The 16,529-nt window shown below is 31.0% G+C and overlaps 1 protein-coding gene across 2 annotated transcripts in view; it reads left to right on the top strand.

Annotated features, from left to right (window-relative positions):
* The window catches only part of LOC145270092 (small cardioactive peptide-related peptide-like), a 66,239-nt gene that overhangs the window by 35,999 nt on the left and 13,711 nt on the right, over window positions 1–16,529 (top strand). The gene's annotated exons all lie outside the window — the stretch shown is intronic.

Below are 16,529 nucleotides of genomic sequence, written 5' to 3'. Positions count from 1 at the left end.
CTCTCTCTCTCTCTGTATATATATATATATATATATATATATATATATATATATATTATACTAGTGAGTTGAGCCCAGCTTTGCTCGGGCCTCATGTACTGTTCATAACTTTATGTGCATATATATATATATATATATATATATATATATATATATATATATATATATATATATATATATATATATTAAAAAGTTTGATTCATGTCCAGGTAACTTACATGTAAAATTTCAAGTGTTTAAACCCAAAATTAGCGGAGGAGTTTTGTGGAGTTTTCAAAGGTCAAATCGTTGTACTTTGACCCTTTGACAGCTAAATTTCTGGCCGAAAACCGATTAAAAAGATTCTCCCAAATTTCAATAATCATTATGTCAAATCTCGAGTATGTGGACTGAAAATTGACAGAGTAATTTGGTAGGGAAATTTGTCAGGGAAATGTACACACAGACAGACACAGAGAGAGACAATTTTGCTTGATTGAAATTTTGAAATCACACATACGCTTAAATATGATATTTTAATTTATGCAGATTTCGTATTTATTAATATAGAGTAAATTCTCTATTAATTATTATATTGTACGCAATGTATAATATTATGTCGTATACAATGTAGTAATCAGTAGAGATTGGCTCTGTATTTTTAAATACGAAATTTGCATAAATTAAAATATTATATTTAAGTCTATTTTATGATCAGGCAATGTCAGGTGGCGTGCTAGTATTATATAAAATATAAAACCACTCTCTTTCTCTTTCTAAAATGTTGTAAAATAAAACGTATTACTGATGATGGAAGAACATATAAAATTGTGAAAGTGATTTCATTTAATTGTTTATTGAATATTTCGTTCACAAATCATCATTTTCTTTTTTCGATATCTTTAACATTTTGTTCCAAATAGCGTAATGTAAGCAAATAATAAGATAATTACAGCTTCTCTTCCAATTTTCGGATTTTGTACTCATGCCCAACCGCATTTTCTTTTCTTTTGATGGATTGATGGTTGCTATTTCTTCTGATGAGTTAAGAGCAAAATAGATTCATTGACTGATATAATAATTAAGTGAATGATTTAGTGCTACGAAACAGATACTGTCAAGAATTGTATGTGTCAACTGAATTAAAGGAATAAATTATAAGATGGTGAATATCATGAAATTTAGAATATAGACTTTTGTCATTGATTCATTATATGCTCTGTAATTCCATTGAGCTTCTTAAGTAAGGATTGATATATATAAAAAAAGAAAATATAAGTGAACAAAGAATATTTCCAGAGAAATACATATATAAATTTCCTGTTTTCTGTAAATTAATTTTGATTTAATTTACACAAATGTATCAGGTATATCTGAAAACTAACTAAATAAGTTTAAGAAAATGATAACAACCTTGTGGTGATTATATTTTTATTTATATACGCGTTAGAAGATTACACACAAGGATGGGTTTGATGAAAGTGATTCTGTTGAACGAGCTGGATTCGAACTTGGCACACCCAGGTTTTCATTCTGTGTCGTCAGTCACTTAGTCACCGTCCCTCCCAATGTGGTAATTATAGGTTTACATGGCATAAGTAATCAAGTAAAGAAACTAACTTCACAGGGTATGGTTAGGTTAAGGGTTGTTTGAGCCGATTAAAGCGCGCGTTATTGTAACAAAAACGAGATGCAGAATTGTTGCATTCAAATAAACAGAAAGTAAATATAATGTGTGTTCGGTCAAGGAAAGTTTTCAACGACATCCAATTTAAATTGTTCTTTTGTTAGATGGATTTCATCTTGTGGCAGTATTTAACCTGTGGTATTTAGTGGCAAAATTGCATGACTTGTAGAAGGTTTGATGCGTAGGTAGTATTAGTTTTTTTCCCGCCATTGTGCATGTTTGTTTAATTGTATTATTATTTGTGCATACGTATATATCTCTCTCTATATATAAAGTATATATTTAACTCTGTATAGATATCCGCGTTTTTACGAATCTCTCTCTCTCTCTCTCTCTCTCTCTCTCTCTCTCTCTATATATATATATATATATATATATATATATATATATATATATATATAGGATGCGGCAGAAATATCTCTCATATTTTGACATGCGATCTTCCCAGTTGACTCATGCAGTTTCTGAGCAATCACTTATTTGCATGGATGGAACTGCATATCCGTGTGTAAAATTTTTCTGACCATTCGATCCCAAGGCCAAAGCATGTTTACGAGCTGAACGTGACTGAGTAACAAAAAGTCTCACAGCTCAAATACTCTCTGACATTCAAGCGCTTCAAGGCCTTCCAGGTGGCTTTCTTTTAAGTGTTGAACTTGTAGCTCTGAAATTTGCAACCCATAGCTGTACTGATTTTCTATCTGAAACAGCGTCATGGCATCCTAACTTTTAATGAACTCGGAAAGCTCTGTTACAGTTGCAGATTCACCATTCTTCAAAAACTTTTCTACAGTAAAAGCACGATGTACACCAGCCCAAAGTATGTTACTCGATGAGACTAGCTGTAAAAAGATGGCAAGTTACTAGCTAAATGAAAACATCATTGGCACTTGTATAAGTTTATTAGTAACATATAGTTAAAAGTTTAAAATGTGGGAGATATTTTTGCAGTGTCGTGTAAATATAGGTGTGTGAAAATGTATGTTTTGTAAATATATTTTATTCTTTAAATATGCCAGCATTTTTACTGTGAAAGATCAATAACTGTTTATATATAACAACAGAGCATATATATATAAGTAAACAATATATTGCTACATTCCAAAGATTACGACTTTATTCACGTTACCAATCTTTTTGTTGAAAATAAGACAAAAAAAAACTTCGTTATAATTACGGACCGTTTCATTCAACAACAAATACAAGTTGTATGTATATCCAGGATATTTCTTCCATGGACTCATCAGAAAATTAGAAATTTGATGCAACAAATAAAAATCCTCAAAACAAACAACTCACATCTTCAACTTTTTAGAAATCGTTACCCAGAAAAAAAGCAGCCATTGAGAACTTCTGGTTTTGAAAAAAATGTTGATAAAGTAAATGAAATCTTGATGTTTGGAAAGTCGTAAAATATTGTTTATATAAGAAGGAACTTAAGATTTCGCCAACCAGAATTTACAAATTTTTTTAATTTCATTCTTACTCCACTGCTCTATCTCAAACATTGAGCATTTTCATCTGGTTAGGATTGTCTTTTAGATATTAGTATTAATATCTGTATACCCTCTTTAACTTTCCAAAATTCTTCAGTTCGTAAACTTGAATTTCTGATATATATATATATATATATATATATATATATATATATATATATATATGGAAAACTTTTATGTAATGTAATCTTGATTTAATACACAAATGTACTAGGTCTCTCAGAAAACTAACGGGGTTCTTGCTACAACAACCAACAACAAAATCCCACTCCTTCACTCTAGGTGTCACATGATGCCGAAAATCTTTCTAACCCCAAAGTTTTTTCCTCTGATAGCTTGTCATTGAAATTCATTCCTTTCTCCTTATTTCCCTGACCGTACTAACATGGAATGATTTAAATGTAATGTGAACAAATATCTTACTACCCTACTCCCAATTTAGGATTTCCCCTATAAATATGGCCCTTAATCACAACAGGTTCTTACGTGTCAGTGATAATGTGACCTGCTTGTTATGTCTAAAACTAAAATTAATATTAAAAACGTCAATCAACAAATTGCATGGTTTCCACCCCCAAATAATCCTCCCCATTCGCATTTCCGATGAACGTACTCATACTTCTCCGTCAGGATTATACACATTCCGTTGGAGAAGTATTATGGCATGCCCCTCAGCTGGGTACGTTATTACGGCATGTAAAACTACCCGTATATGACCTGTTGAGTGGCATTCGTTAATTTCGTATGAATCAGATACTTGTTACTGGCATTCGTTTTTACGGTGTGTTTCTAATTAGAATTCTTTCTGGAAAGACATCGGATACTTACGGGAGGGACCACGTAAAGGTTTTCAACATTTCTAAGTGAAATTGTTTTTGTGGCACGCCCAGGTTGTTAGTCACTACCACTCAACCTCCGTCGCATTCACTTAGATGAACCTTGTTTCGCTTGCGGGAATGTAGAAAATCAAACGAAGCAAGGTTAGATGAATAAGGTGGGGTTTTCAGTTTTTGTGATGTTATTTTTATTGATTGTTTCGCATTCATTTTTCGTTGTTCAGTTCTCTCATCTGAACGACCTGAAAAAAAAAACAAACAAAAAAACCAAAAAACAAAACAATGCGATATTAGTAAAAGCAGGCAAGAACAACTTTAATGACTGCCGAAAACTAAGATTACATTATTATAAGCTTCCTTCAGGATTGACAGATTATGGATACCTACTGCGCGTGGATTTTTTTCTGGCAAGAGTTGCGCAATCTCCAACCACACCTCTCCTGAGTCGGTGTGATTAAATACCAGTGGCAAGTGGAAGTTCAGGACGACTGGAAACAATGCTGAAATAAGCGGAGAGCACACACAGCACCTGGAAGTTCCAAATGGTCACCCATCTGGTGCTGGCCAGGCTCAACGTTGCTTAACCGGTGTGTGGACGTGATTATGCCTTACGCCCATTATGTAATACTATATTCACAATGTCTCTCTAGCCTATACGTGACACAACACATCCACTCCCGTTACTTTTCAGACTAATCTCGTATATCGAATAATACATGATGCTATGAAGAGGGTTCGTATCATTCGGATTATTCGAACTACTGTTTTCATTTTGATTGTCATTTTCACAACTTTTCGGTCTATGTAACCTCCGACCTTCTTCAGGTGTAACTTGTCGAACTCGGGAATGTTTCTGTCGAACTCGGGAATCCGCACAGAATTTATTTACTTCACGGGTGTAGCTCGTTCCATCAACCATGACTGGACAGAGGCCCCAAGTAATTCGCAATTGTATTTTCCGGTCGCCTACACTGAATATCGAATCTTTCAAAAATTCAGAAACTATGAAATTTAATCTAAAAATGGTTTAATTTATTAATTGAAGAAAAAAAAAATATTTTTTTTTATTAAACACACAGTATTTAAACTACGTACGCACACATACACATGTGTATTTATGTACATATATATGCCATCACGTGTACTTATTTCATAGTGCTTTATAATAGACACTCTTGGACCTTTTCGAAAGTGCAAATTGTCGTACATTAAAATAAATCAAAACAATTAAAACGTACTGCTCTAGTGAAAAACTGTATGATAATGATTTTATATAGAATGTAGAGCCAGCTAAAGCTCAAAATTGTAAACTTTTAATAGATTTTTAATTACAAAATACATGTTTAAAGCTGTTTTGCCAGTTGTTTATAGCAAATATCGGACCGTGTTCTTAAAAATATATTTCCAATCAAGTTTAATCCTATCAATATTTTCATTTTGCTTAGTGGTATTTTATAGAAGTGATTAGAAGCTCTTCTCTCACGCTCAGTAGTATCCCTATTGTTTTTCAGAAAAAAGGTTTTATTTTATGATATATGCATTTTTATACGCATCAGTTTTAATCGGCTAAATTTCCACTTTTTAGACAAGGTAAGAGGACTCTCTCATAGGATCCCATCAATAATAAACGGAAACCATTACAAATGATCTATGGAAGATTCACGATCTGTTTATCAATTTGTTTTTACTCTAAATTATTTTTGCTAAAAAGTTTCCCGTTATTTTTCAAAACGGTATGATTTCGAAATTTTAGTTGTTTTAAAATATGTTCTTTTTTGCGTTCAATTGTCTAATACAAATACAATTTTCTATTAGAAAATCTAAATAATTAAATCCTGCATTTGTGATATTTAATGTTTTATATTCCAATTTAATTAACATTTATAATCTCTTGTAAGGAAGAGTGGATATAATTTTTTAATTAAAAAAATTCTTTTAGTTTTTTAATATCAATAAACACAAATGAATTATCTTAAGGATTTAAAATATTTTCTTTTTACATCATTTTTCTCTCCAACTGCTTTCAATTATTAAAATCAGTCACATCTATTTCATGAAAACTATCGTTTTGTATAAATGAATTCTTTTTTTATATAATTTTCTTTTTTTGCTTAAAAATATGCTTGTAATTTATACACAATTAATTAATGGAAAACTTAATTAATTAAATGAATTGTTTAATTAAATTATTTTGTTTTTATAACAACTTTAATAAGTATCTAATTTTTATTAATTAATACAATAATAACCACGTGAGAAAATCCTCTTTTACTGTGATGTCGGAACACAAATCAACCATAATACTTGACTTTTGATCTTTGAACTTTAATTCAAAGCAGTAATTACTTTCGTATTGGCAGTCACAGAAAATGTATCATTATTAACCAGTGTGAGAAAACACTATTTCAGCATTCAAAAATGATTTTTAATCTCTTTCACAGACGTGATGTTGCTAGTTTCAGTCTTTTAATAATACTATTATGACAAGTGTTCTTCCCATTTGTCTGATCTAGTCATTGTTGCCTTTGTTCCAGCTCATTATTCTTGTAGACTGCATCAATTTGCTATTCTAATACATCATTGTAATACAGTTTCTTGTTCAAGCAACATCTTTCTACAACTGCCATCTTCTGAAACTCTCTCCTTGCTGACTGTTTTCCTCCTACTTATAGCCGTGGTTCTTTAAAGATGAGGTCAATATGCATTTCCTGTCTTTGCGATAATTATCTCTTGTTCTTATGATTTCTTTACATCAAGTAACTTCACGCCTTGTTTCGGGCGATTTCCATTAAAAATCCTTTCAATTTGTGAATAGAAAGTAAGTTATTAATTTAAAATTTAAAGACAAATTACGGTTATTTGTGCTCCTGAATTCAAATATAATAACGAAAGAATGTCGTAATTAGTAGACGTATTTTTTAAAATTCTATTTAAATAATGATAATAATATTTTGGTAGAAATAAATGACATAATCTTAGTAAAAAGCAAAATAAAATCAGATTAATAAAAAGAACTCGCGCGCTTATAACACTTTTGATTTTGGTCGCATTGAAGGGACCTTAAAGATTTTGTTTAAATCGCTACTGATTCTTGGCGGTTTGAACAGACTTCATCCGAAAAAAAAAGAAGTCTCATAGGAATATTATATTTACAAGTTGTCTCTAATCGCTTACATATCCCCGTCAGGAAAGATTATATAAGGGTTTTGCAGATAAGTGTTTACGTATTCCTACATACAGCGCCTGGTATTCCAAAATCGTCGCCCATTTTGTTGTAACCAGACGCAATGTTGTGTAACTTAGTTGATTTAACGAAAACCGGTCTGCCAACAGAATTATACCAGATACATCAACATGATTATGCGGTAGAAAGGTTTTTGTTTTATAAGAATGAAAATAAGATGCAGTTTTTATATTTTCTTTTGCTTGGAAGTCGCCATTTACCAAGACTCGAAGGCCACTCAAGGATAAGGGTTAATTAATGTAAGGTGGTAGTGTATTAATCGTTAATGGTGCAGATTGGTTAGAATTTGGATTATTTAAGAGGACAGCTCAACAAAAACTTACATTAGACTTGAAGGTTAACATATTGTAATCGGCTTGAAAGCAGGCCAGTGGAAAAGTGTTTCACAAACGCGCAGTTCTAGGGACAAATCTTTGTTCATGGAATCTCAGTTTAGATTAAGGAACAGATAGAGAGTGGGGTAAACTATTGATAGTGGTTGTAGCTAGTCGAGTGTTTATGGTGAAAGTTTGACAAAGGGGGGGATAGATTTGAGCTCAGACGAGCACTTGCATGAAAATAACGATAGAGCAGAGAGAAGCTCGTAACATCTGAAAAATTCTTTATTTGTTAAATGTAATTTAGCTATGAATAGCCTGGGTGCCCAGCATTGAGGAAAAAATGGTAGTATGCAGGTAGGCGTACTGCGAAGGAGGAAAAGAAAGTGAAAAAAACGTGACGTCTTTGCCGTTGCGTCCATCATCAAACCGGAAGTGCCGAAGGTTTAAATTAAGATTAGTCAATTGAAAAGAGAATATCGGTGAAAAAGCGACCCTCCTTGTAGAAAAGTGCCCAGTAGAAGGTGAAAGAATTAATGTTTTTGGTCAACTTTTCGATATTTGTAGTCTAAATGGTCGAGCTTCAAACGATACTGATCTCGTGAAAATCCGTCGCCTCTGTCGAAAGTGTTAGGCAGACATACATACATACATACATACATACATACATACAGTTAAACAGACAGGTGAGATTTATATTATAGGACATTAACATAAAACAGATAAGAAGTGTTTCCGTTTAGACTTTATAGTTTAGTATGAATCTTTTTAATAAGAAACTAGTGGACTAGTGGACTACCTGCCATAGGATGGATATTTTACTGGTTAATAATAAAATTAACTTAGAGAACATAAAAAGTCTCTCTCCCTCTCTCGTAATGGTGTAAGCTGATTTACCTATCTCAGGAATAAATGGACTTACCCAGACACAATATATACAGTTACGATTAAACGTCGTGGCTGTCATTGTAAGCAGTTATGGTCAAAGAATCATGACGCATAATTTTGTAACAATTGCAAATATTTATAGTCTAGCATAATTTTAATAGGTTAGAGCATCCATTGATTTTTTTTTTTTTATCGATGTAGGATTTCCTGTAAAATTCACTACAATCACCCGGAATGCCACATCATAAGTTGATATTGAAGGAAGATGCCGGATTTATATCATTAAGAAATCTTAATTTAACTAAACTGTCTACTGGCACATGGTTAGTAATAAAATTTTTTAAAACTAATGTGCTGGAAGTCATTATAATAACTAGAAATTGTAAGGGCGAAACTGCAAATTCTTCGGATTCTCCTTATTTCTTCGTACATGCCATTTCAGTTCAAGCGTTTACATTTCCCAATAAAAATTAGTTTTGCCATGGCTATAAATAAGGCCAAAAACAAAGCTTCAAAATTGTTGGACTTAATCTTCAGACACTTTGCTTTTCTCATGGCCTGTTGTATGTTGGTTGCTGATACATTGGAAGTCCTGAAAACCTCTACATTTACACACCTGTTAAAGGTCATACGCAGACTGTTGTTTATATAGAGGTTCTTCAAAATTAATATTACATGTAATATGCACTGCTGAAAACTAGATTTTAATCATTTCATTAACAAAACAGATTACTAATGACATATTTATACATACAGTACATACAATAGTAAAAATAAAAGGACATTTAAAAATTTTCAGATATGCACTAAGATATGAAATAATAATTGCAATTCTTACATCATATTTGGAAAAAAGAAGGACTAGAAGATTAAACTAGAACAGATGGTTTAGGGCTACATAAATAAGGCGCATCTACTGTTCCTGGGGGATGTGGAAAAAGAAGACATTGTGAATTTATGTTTCGTTTAATCAATTTGATAATAATGTATAAGGACAGAATATTAAAATATATAAAATACAACCTGGCAATGTCGAGTACTTCAGCTAGTTTATATATATATATATATATATATATATATATATATATATATATAGATATATTAAGTGAAATTGTCTGTCTGTGTGTCTCTGTGTGTGTACATTTCCATAATAAACTACTCTGTCAATTTTCAGTCTACAGATTCGAGATTTGACATAAGGGGTATTAAGTTTTGGGTAAATCTTTTTAATCGGTTTTCAGCCAGAAATTTAGCTTCCAAGGGGTTAAAGTTCAGCAATTTGACCTTTGAAAACTCTACCAAACTCCTCCGTCAATTTTTGGTCTAAACACTTGAGATTTTAGATGTAGGTTACTTGGACATGGATCAAACTTTTTAATTTGATGTGACCTCAAAACAATAAATGTGAAGGGGTCAAAATTGGGATCAAAGTGAAAAAAATATTTTGACTTCTGTGGTCTCTAACAAATTACTCAGCAAATTTTTGGTCTAAACATTTGAAATATTACATAAAGTGTACTCAGACATAGGGCAAGCTTTCGAATAGATTTCTGAGCGAAAAGTTGACTGCCAAGGGGTCAAAGTTCAAACGATTTGACCTTTGCAGTCTCTAGCAAACTATTCAGAGAATTTTCGGTCTAAATATTTGAAATTTTATATAAAGGGTATTCAAACATGCAGACAGCATTTTAATGAGTGTTGAGGCGAAAATTTGGCTGCCAAGAAGTCAAAGTTGACTTTTGCAGACCTTACCAAACTCCTCCGCACAAGTTTGGGTTAAAACCCTTGAAATTTTAAATGTAGGATACCGGGACATGAGTCAACCTTTTAATTTTATATATACCTATGCACATAAAGTTATGAACGGTACATAGGACCCAAGCAAAGCCAGGCTCAACTACTACTAGTATATATATATATATATATATATATATATATATATATATATATATATATATATATATACACATATATATATATATATGCAATTAAAATGACCTTAATACACATCTATATTATATTTATTTATGTTGTAGCTTATTATATTTATTTGATTCATATTTACTGTATTTACTAAAGAATTTAGATTGTAAGACACTTCCATTTTATTTACTAACTTATATTCATTATTTAAACAACTCGATTAAACAATAAATGATCCATTTATATCAAATAGTCATAAAAATATGCAAACACACATAAGCGAAGTCACACTAATAAGGACTTCCGGAAATATTGCAACACGGATATGCAACGTGACCACCTGACGCAAGCAAGAACATATTACATGTAAAATAAAATTATATATATATATATATATATATATATATATATATATATATATACATAATAACAGTATTTATAAACGTAATTTAAACAATATGAATGTAAATTAATTCCTGTGATCTGAAATATTTAGTAAAGTTATATATATATATATATATATATATATATATATATATATATATATATATATATATATATACTAGCATGGGTGCCCGGCGTTGCCCGGCGTTGCCCGGGTGTTTGGAGGTGTATGCTGAGCAAAAAAAAGGTCAATTTTTTAAAACTTTGACTCCTATTATGACCCCTTAACATTTATTTTTTTGGCGTCAAATCGATTTATTAAGTTAGATTCATGTCCAAGAAACCTATATCTAAAATTTCAAGTTTTTAGACCCAAAATTGTCGGAGGAGTTTGGTAGAGTTCTCAAAGGTCAAATTGTTGAACTTTGACCCCTTAACAGCCAACTTTCTGGCCGAAAACCGATCACATAGATTTTCCCAAATTCCAGTACCCTGTATATCAAATTTTGAGCTTGTAGACTAAAACTTGACAGAGTTATTGTGTAGGGAAATGTACACAGATAGACACACAGACACACAGACACGTTCACTTTTATATATATATATATATATATATATATACATGCATATATATATATATATATATATATATACATATATATTCATATGCTTGTATATATACACACGCACGTATTGGAGCGATGAAGGTGCAACTGCATAGCTTGATGCACTATTATATTTTAAGTTGGTCGGTTTGAGTCTATTTGCCACATATCTGCATTTTCCGCCTTCTATAAACCTATATTCATTACATATTAGTGTTTTAGGCAAACTACATTAACCTCTTATAACAATTAATACAAAACCATGATTTTCCAATATATTCAGACTTACAATTACAAAGACAAAAAATACGCAAGGGGATAAAAACGTTATTAAAACTCAAATGAAAATAAAATGTTTTGTCTTTTGACAACTTTCCTTTAAACTAAACTGAATAAAATTCAAATTACCAAATTACTTAAACTTACACCTGGCAGTTGTGTTTAATAAAATTCTAATGAAATAAAGTTTAAAATTTTGGACATATTTTACAATCCAAATCAATTTCATGGAATTTGATTAAAATTAGAATAAAGATTCTAGACACGAGGTTTGGGATCATTATATCTTATTTTTAAATCTTCATGAAACCTTTATACTGTAATAAACTGTTTGGAATATTAATTTTACCCCTCCTGAAAATGCAGACCAAAAAATTGTAAGGTATGTAATTTGATCAAAATGTTTTATGAAGAAATTGAAATACAGTGAAACTTTAATTCGTGTCTAATAAATATGGAGCAAAAATACCTGAAAGGTAGAGAAAATTGGAGAATACTTATTGATTGATGGTTAATAACTATTGATTGATGGTTAATAACTATTGATTGATGGTTAATAACTATTGATAAAATTTTACATAAATCGGAGGTATCTGAATTTTCACGAGGGACTTTCATTCTTTTCTTAAACCTTTTGCAAAAACCTAAATTAAAATAAATATAACTCACATTCGGAATCCTTTAGCTTAGCAACCGTGTGTCGCAATTCATAAGGATGGGTTAATTAGTTAAAAGTTAACTTTGTGCGTACAAATATTAACATAGGTAACTATGAAGGAGTGGGATTTTGTTGCTTGTCAATAGTGGATAGAGTATTTAGTGAAATTCAGTTGTAAAAGTTACATTCCTGGAGGTTTAAAGTTCAATCATCGATGCGAGCGACCCATAAAAATGCAATTGCGAATTACTTACAATTCTACTCAGTCATGGGTGACGGAACGAGAACATCTTACCCACGTGGATTAAATAAAGAGTTCCGTTCGAAATTTCGTACAGATTCTCATGTTCAAAAGAGAGATGTCCGAATTCGACAAGCTACACCTCAAGAAGGTCATCGACCAAAACGTTGAGCAGATAGCAGTAGTTTGAAACATCTAAATAACTTAGTGATGTAAATTCTGTTTTCATAAATAACATAAATGATATAGATTTAAAATTAAAACTTTTTAAGCCCAAACTTTGATGGTGTACTTTTTCTTCCTGGATGTTACGCAATTATGCACAATATAGAAACCATGCATACACATGACTGTGTAGAATAATTAAATAAACGAATCACTTAAAAATAAAACAGAAAAATGAATAGTAGATTAATGAGGGATCATTTTTGAAAAAAAATATGCAAGTTAGTTGTTCTTTTTAGAATCGTTGTCATATCCAGGTCTGAGGTGGTTGCTTTTATTTTTTATATGGAAAATTGGGTCTCATATCAATGAGAGTGCATTATATACGTATGTGTGTGTATTGGTGTGTTATTTTGTTAAATGTTTGATCAAGAGCGGAGGACCGCTTGTAATATAAAAACAAAGCTTTAAATATAAAAGACATGATTTTTATGCTTCCTAAGCCTCTCATACCATGGAAATTACTATTCTAGAAGTATATGTGGAATAATATATACGTTAACACTATATATATATATATATATATATATATATATATATATATATATATATATATATATATATATATACAAGGCATCGAGATGTTCTGGAAAGAAATCAATAAAGTGCTTTATCGCAAATGTGAAAGCAAAAATACAGATTATTTATTTAAATACTACGCGTAACGCATACCATGGTTTCATTGGAGTGGATTTACTTTTTACAATTTAAAAGGCCGTTAAATATCCATGATGATTTGAATTCGTTTTAACTACATTTTAATGCAATAGAATCATGATAGATCTCTGAAATACGTAACATTCAGTTTTGAAATTGAAGTTTTTCAACCGTTAAAACGATACTTTAAAAAATTAATCTCAAGTCCTTCGTTGGAAAACTATTTTGTTTTTATGTTAATTACAATGATTGTATAAGTTTACTTTCAAAATCAAAAATCTACACTAGTTCTAATATTATTTCAAGAATCATCAGTTGTTTGCCAGGAAATACTGTTTCGGGAACTTAAATACGAAACAGTATATTAAATCATGCCACCCTAGCAGTGTTGGCCAAACACAACATCCCATAATAAAACAAAAACGTTTCTTTATCGGATCTACTTTCTTGCTTCAAAAGAATTTGGCTAACCTATTCATGTTATTAAAAATTCCTCCTTTACTTGTGTCATTTGTATTTGACGCTTAAAATGAAAGTGATTGTTATTCCTAAAACAGCGGTACATTATAGAGTTCAGATAAATTATATTAACTGTCACCCCTATATCTATCTATCTCTCTGACTCTCTCTCTCTCTCTCTCTCTCTCTCTCTCTCTATATATATATATATATATATATATATATATATATATATATGTATAGTTGTATAGTTTGATTTCCTAGATGTAGATTCACTGGAACTCCCGTGTTTATTAAAGAGTACTCGATATTAGTGTTGGGACAATTAATCGGAATCAGAAACAGAAAAAATTGAGACTTTCCCGGGTATCAGAATCGGAAAAATCTGTGCCTATTTTCCGATGCCAAAAATGATTATTTTAATTAACCTTTTTTATTTGATTTTGCTTAAAACAAAATCTTTCATTGTTTAAAGTAATCATAAAATAATAGGTATTTACTGATTTTTAACTTCCAGTAAAACTTAAGATAACCGCCCAACAAGTCTATTTTCACGTTCGAGAAAATGGATGCACATATGACACGTGTTTTTAAAGTCATCAATGAAAAATACCAATCTATATTTAAATATTTAGCGATTCATTAAGAATCGTAATTGGTACATGTACCGGAATCAGGAATTAAGTACGGAATCAGTAAAATAAATATTGAAATCGTCCCATCATTAATATATGTGTGTGTATATGTGTGTATATGTGTATATGTGTGTGAGAGGGAGACCAAGGTAAGAATGAATATTTTTGAGATGCGTCCATTCAATGCATGCACTCTGTGCCAACTTTTAACCTAATAGCGTTGACAACAGACGGACAGATCGTCTGTTTAAGAGGCGAGGATGCATCTATCGATCCACAGAGAATGTATTTGATTAGACAAAACAAGCGCTTATATCTGAGAGCCAGATATTTGCATGCGTTTTTACCCCAACGCCCATCATCCATTAAAGTATTAAAACAATCAAAAGGATTACAATCAATCTCTTTGAAGAGTCATTTAAAAAATGGCGAACACTTTCGATTCTTCTAATAGTTTACGTGGGTGGTTAGCCGCTCAAACGATGTCCGTCTCTACATGCTAGCTTACGTTCATGGGTTATTGAAGTAATAACAGTCGAACTGTATGAGAGATTAAAAGAATAAAATTATTTTCTATTCAAACATTCTTCATATATATATATATATATATATATATATATATATATATATATATATATATATATAGACTAGACTAGACTAGACTACCCGTGAGCCGTTGGGTCAGTATGTTATATTAGCTATGGAATTCATGTGTGAGCGTGACACTTGTGACGTAAAGAAAATAGGGTTGTTTTTTTTTTGACATAACAGAAACATTTCTATGAAAGTATATTAAAATAATAAAAAAAAGAATATAGATAGATTTCTATGAGTCGTTCTTTTTATTATAATTGATTATTTTGGAAATTTTTTTTTTACAGTTACTGAATTATAAGTGGTTGGCCATACTTATAAGTAAATGTACACTGAACCATAATACTTATAGTTAAATTCAAATTTTAATATATCTGCTTTTTTTTTACATCGTTCATTTCTGTATTACGTTTAAGTTATTTTAAACTCCACTCTTCCTATGTTAAATAATAATTTCGAAATAATAACGTTAATATTTCAGCGTCCAAATTGTTGGTTTTTTTTCGCGTTTAATTTATCCAAAAAAATAATTCTTAATACTGTCTGCTTTGTTTTTTTTACAACGTTCATTTTCGTATTACATTTAAGTTATTTTAAACTCCACTCTTCCACTGTTAAATAATAATTTCGAAATAATAACGTTAATATTTCAGTGCGCAGGTCATGCGCGCATGCGCAACCGGATGTCGTAAACCGGAAAGTAGGTTACGCACATCGTTACAAGATCATTTGAGTTTTATAATTATATATATATATATATATATATATATATATATATATATATATATATATATATATATATACACTAGAATGGAGATCCCGCATTGCCCGAGATTTGATGACAATCAACGAATGTTCCACACTTCCGATACTTTTATTTTCAGCGAAATCGGTGAAATCACCTATCGTGAAATCGATCGATTCGGAACCAATCGCGGTGCACCGTGATGAAGCTTCACATATCTCCCCCGCAGTGACTTAGTCCACAATAAATTGTTGTCTACATTGTGTTATAAAGAACCTACTGTTTATTTTATAAAATATTTTTTATATAATGCCTTGAATTAAAACTTAAAATGCAAAAGTTACGTATCAATAGTTCAACTGTGCTCTAAATAGCAACATTCATTTCGAACGCGCCCCTATCTTATCAAAGAACCTACGTTGATTTTATACGTCGAACCCCTCTGTTTGTGCAGTAACAAAACTTGTAAAATACGTTTGTGATGTTAGGTTGTATAATGGTTAACTTTGGTGAAAATTGGACTATTTCTTTCTTAATCGGATTTTTTTTCTCGATTATCGATTCCAGCATTAATACTGCAAGCTTCTGATTTTTGCTCATCAACCACCACTCTTATGAACCTATCAGAGAAATAATTTAATATTTAAGAATACATTTCAAGTTATATCGTAGCTGGA

Source organism: Euprymna scolopes, chromosome 4 (genome assembly GCF_053919585.1).
Source record: "Euprymna scolopes isolate OS-2025 chromosome 4, ASM5391958v1, whole genome shotgun sequence".
NCBI lineage: Eukaryota > Metazoa > Mollusca > Cephalopoda > Sepiida > Sepiolidae > Euprymna > Euprymna scolopes.
This window is presented reverse-complemented; position numbering and strand designations above follow the sequence as displayed.